The sequence below is a fragment of the Saccopteryx bilineata genome, chromosome 3 (assembly GCF_036850765.1).
Source record: "Saccopteryx bilineata isolate mSacBil1 chromosome 3, mSacBil1_pri_phased_curated, whole genome shotgun sequence".
Classification (NCBI taxonomy): domain Eukaryota; kingdom Metazoa; phylum Chordata; class Mammalia; order Chiroptera; family Emballonuridae; genus Saccopteryx; species Saccopteryx bilineata.
In genome coordinates this window covers 277,595,933-277,601,131 of record NC_089492.1, presented here as the reverse complement: position 1 = coordinate 277,601,131, position 5,199 = coordinate 277,595,933, and the positions used below count along the sequence as shown (strand labels likewise).

The window sequence follows — 5,199 nt, the reverse complement described above, 5'->3', positions numbered from 1 at the left end:
TTTTTAATATTAATGAAGTCAAGCCTATTATGTTTTTCATTAAGGTGTCATGCTTTTGGTATTGTATCTAAAAACTGATTGACAAACCCAAGATCACCTAGATTTTCCTCCATATTATCTTCTAGAAGTTTTTTAGTTTTGCATTTCACATTTAGGTCTATGATCCATTTTGAGTTAATTTTTTTGAATATGTAAGGTCTATGTCTAGATTTTTCTTTTTCTTTTTCTTTTTGCATGTATACGTCTAGTTGTCCCAGTACTATTTTGTTATTTTTTATTTTTAGTGAGAGAGAGAGAGAAAGAAAGAGAGAGAGAGGTACAGACAGAGATAGACAGACAGGAAGGGAGAGAGATGAGAAGCATCAGTTCTTTGTTGCAGCTCCTTAGTTGTTCATTGATTGCTTCTCATATGTGCCTTGACTGTGGGGCTACAGCAGAAAGAGTGACCCCTTGCTCAAACCAATGACCTTGGGCTCAAGCCAGTAACCTTAAGCTTCAAGCCAGTGACCTTTTGGGCTCATGTTTATGACCCCACACTCAAGCTGGCAACCCCACGCTCAAGCTGCAACCTCAAGGTTTTGAACCTGGATCCTCAGCATACCAGGCCAACGCTCTATCCACTGCGCCATCACCTGGTCAGGTTCTAGCACCATTTGTTTTAAAAAAACAAGCTATCCATTCATATAGTTCTTAGTTTTTTCTGATTTACTTATTTCACTCCGTATAATGTTATCAAGGTCCATCCATGTTATTGTAAAGGATCCGATGTCATCACTTCTTATGGCTGAGTAATATTCCATAGTATATATGTACCAAAGCTTTTTAATCCACTTGTCCACTGACGGACACTTGGGCTGTTTCCAGATCTTCGCTATTGTGAACAATGCTGCTATAAACATGGGGGTGCATTTCTCCTTTTGGAACAGTTCTATGGTGTTCTTAGGGTATATTCCTAAAAGTGGGATAGCTCGGTCAAAAGGCAGTTCGATTTTCAATTTTTTGAGGAATCTCCATACTGTTTTCCACAGTGGCTGCACCAGTCTGCATTCCACCACCAGTGCAGGAGGGTTCCCTTTTCTCCACATCCTGGCCAGCACTTATTCTGTGTTGTTTTGTTGATGAGCGCCATTCTGACTGGTGTGAGGTGATATCTCATTGTGGTTTTAATTTGCATTTCTCAAATGATTAGTGATGTTGAGGATTTTTTCATATGCCTATTGGCCATCTGTATGTCCTCTTTGGAGAAGTGTCTCTTCATTTCTTTTGCTCATTTTTGATTGGATTGTTTGTCTTCCTGTTGAGATTTACAAGTTCTTTATAAATTTTGGTTATTAACCCCTTATCAGACATATTGTCAAATATGAATCCATACATAGATGGGACATAAAAATGGGACTCAGAGACACGGACAAGAATGTGATGGTAACAGGGGGTGGGGGTGGGGAAGAGGCAAAGAAAGAGAGAGAGGGAATGGGAGAGAGGGGAGGGGCACAAAGAAAACCAGATAGAAGGTGACGGAAGACAATTTGACTTTGGGTGATGGGTATGCAACATAATCAAATGTCAAAATAATCTGGAGATGTTTTCTCTGAACATATGTACCCTGATTTATCAATGTCACTGCATTAAAATTAATAAAAATAAGATAAAACTCCCCAAAAACAAGCTATCCATTCTCCATTGAATTGCCTATGCTTGTTTGTCAAAGTCCCTTTTTTAGTTTTCTGCTCTGTTCCACTGATCTTTTGCTTATTTTTCAATATCACAGTCTTGTTTACTGTAGCTTTATACTAACTCTTGGAAGTCAGTCCTCTGACTTTGTTCTTTTTATTCAGTATTGTGTTGGCTATTCTGGATCTTTTGCCTTTCCATATAAATTTTAGAATCAGTTTGTTGATATTCACAAGTAACTTGCTTAGATTTTAACTGTTATTGTGTTGAATTTATAGGAGAAATTGGAAAAAATTGACATGTTAACAATATTAAGTGTTCCTATTCATGAACATGGACTATCTATTTATTTAGAACTTTGATTTATTTTATCAGAGTTTTGTAGTTTTCCTCATATAAATCTTGTATATGTTTTGTTAGAGTTATATCTAAGCATTTCATTTTTTGGTGCTAATGTAAATAGTATTGCATTTTTAATTTAAAATTCCAATTGTTCGGTGTATAGGAGAGTAATTGACTTTTGTATATTAACCCTGAATCCTGAAATCTTTCTATAATCTTTTGATATAATAGTTCCAGGAATTTTTAAAATATTATATATTAAATGTTATATATATATATATATATATATATATATATATATATATATTAGAGAGGGAAGAGAGACAAAGAGAGAGAGAGAGAGAGAGAGAGAGAAGGGGGGAGGAGCAGGAAGCATCAACTTCCATATGTGACTTGACCAGACAAGCCCAGGGTTTCAAACTGGCAACCTCAGCATTCCAGGTCAGCGCTTTATCCAGTGCGCCACCACAGGTCAGGCCTCCAGGAGTTTTTTTATTGTTGTTGTTGATTCTTTGAGATTGTCAACATAATCATATCATGTGCAAACAAAGTTTTATTTCTTCTTTCCCGATATATGTCTTTTATTTTATTTCTTATCTTTTTGCACTAGTTAGGATTTCTAATATGATGCTCAATATTGAATAGGATTTGTGAGAGGGAACACACTAGATTCTCACCATTTAAAAAAAAATTCAGTAAGAAGAGGGGAGGCAGAGACAGAATCCCACATGCGCCCTGACCAGCATTCATCCAGCAAGCCCACTAGGGGGCGATGCTCTGCCCATCTGGAGTGTTGCTCTGTTGCTCAGCAACCAAGCCCCTCTAAGCACCCAACCAAGCCCCTCTAAGCACCCGAGGCAGAGGCCATGGAGCCATCCTCAGTGCCTAGGGCCAACTTGCTCCAATTGAGCCATGGCTGCAGGAGGGGAAGAGAGAGAGAAGTGAGAAGGGGAAGAGTGGAGAAGCAGATGGGCTCTTCTCCTGTGTGCCCTGACTGGGACTCGAGCCCAGGACATTCACACAGCAGGCTGACACTCTATCACTGAACCAGCCAGCCAGGGCCATTCTTACCATCAAGTATGATGCTGGACATAGGTGTTTTTGTAGTTCTTTATCAATTTGAGGAGGTTTCCTTCTAACTCTAGTTTGCTGAGTTTTTTGTTTAAAAACATTGTTTGTTTGTTTGTTTGTTTTGTTTCTTATTATGAATGGATGTTGGATTTTGTCAACTTCTTTTTCTGCCCATATAAGTTTTTGAGAAAGTTAAATGAGTTGGTGCATCTGGAGCATCCAGCAAAGGGCTGGCATGTGGTAAATGGTCAGCACATGTTATACTTGAAAGGTAATATTTCATGTCAAACATGTTCATAGCTGGTATATAAGAGAGCAAATGAATTTTGTATGTTAACTTTGTATCCTGAAACCTTGCTATAATCCCTTGATATACCAGCTCCAAGAGGTTTTTTGTCGATTCTTTGAGATTTTCAACAGACTCCATAGCCAGTTGCCTTGGTTCAAATCCTGATTCCACCCTTACAATCTGTGTGACCTTGAGTAGTTACTTAACCTCTATGTGCCCCAGTTTTCTCATCTGTAAAATGGGGATGATAATGTCTCCTTCATAGAATTGCTTAAGGATGGAATCAATAAGTATTTGTCAAGTGCTAATTATAAAAACACCTGGTACATAGTAAGTGCTATTATTATTATTATTATTAATTATTTTGACAGAGACAGAGAGAGAGAGTCGGAGAGACAGAGAGGGACAGACAGACAGGAAGAGAGAGAGATGAGAAGCGTCAATTCTTCATTGTAGCTCCTTAGTTATTCATTGATTGCTTTCTCATATGCCTTGACCAGGGGACTACAGCAGAGTGAGTGAACCTTTGCTCAAGCCAGCAACTCTGGGCTCAAGCCAGCGACCTTGAGTTTTAAGCCAGCAACCTTTGGGCTCAAGCCAGTGCCCATGGGGTCATGTCTATGATCCCACACTCAAGCCAGCGACCCCTCGTTCAAGCTCATGAGCCCATGCTCAAGCCGGATGAGCCCGTGCTCAAGCCAGTGACCTTGAGGTTTCGAACCTGGGTCCTCTGCGTCCCAGTTTGATGCTCTATCCACTGCGCCACCATCTGGTCAGGCTATTATTAATGATATTAAATGTCAGGGTCCTCTTCTTTATATTGCAGCCATATTTTTATACATCAGAGGTGTCTTTGAGAACAGGTGGTCAGATAGTCTGGATGTGAGCCCCAGCTTTGCTACTTACTAGTTGTGTGATATTGGACAAGTGACTCTTATTTCTTTATGCCTTGATTTTTTCATTTGTAAATAACAATACTTACTCTATCGACTAACTATAATGGACTAAATGTGTTATATATGTAAAGTGTTTAGAAAAATACCTGGCCCAAACGTGTTAGTTATTATTATTATGTCCAGGGGCCAGCTTTTCAAGCCCAGTCTATAGATGGGTCACTCAGAGACTGTGGTGGATGAGGCACATAGACCCAGGGTATGGGTGGATAATGTAAATGTTAGGGTTGCTTTAAAAGCTTCCCCAGATTCTGCTACTAGGAATTATTTAAAAGCCTTACAGTTCACCTCCACTTTTATTTATTTATTTATTTATTTCAGGGGAGAGCACAAACTCAGTCCCCCACTACCACAAATTATGCAGTCGAGTTTCCCACATTTGGGGAAATCGCAGGGGTCAGCACATCTGGAGTGCAATGGATAAGCCTCGCCCTGGGAAAACCACCTTCGTGATCATGGTATCTCCCCTGCCAGGTAAGTATCCACTTTTATTTTTATAGCAGGGGAGACTGAGGCTCTGAGGGAAGAGGTTATTTACCATGGTCATGCAGTGAGTCAGAGTTTGGAAAAACTGGTCCCAGAATCTGGGATTCCTGACTCTTCGTCCAGTGCTTGCTTTATCTCATCATCCAAACTCTTCCTGTTACTACCACTCCTAGCCTCTAATGGATACTCTGCCCCTCAGCTCCTACATTGATTGATAACATTGGTCTGGCTTTGCTTGAGCTCCAACTCCCTGGAGTGGAATCTGCACAACCCAAAACTTTAAACTTAGCCTGCCACCCTGCACCTGGGTGAACTCTGGGTTGCTGCAGTGTCCTCACACTGATAAGAGTAGCCTACCTCATCCATTGAGGTTGTATTCATTCATTT

At 40.0% G+C, this 5,199-nt stretch overlaps 1 non-coding gene across 1 annotated transcript; it reads right to left on the bottom strand.

Annotated features, from left to right (window-relative positions):
• Positions 1-4,644: 4,644 nt before the first annotated feature.
• On the bottom strand, positions 4,645-4,808 carry LOC136332472 (U1 spliceosomal RNA). Its single transcript, XR_010730729.1, has one exon. It is a non-coding gene; the product is annotated as a U1 spliceosomal RNA (small nuclear RNA).
• Positions 4,809-5,199: the final 391 nt, after the last annotated feature.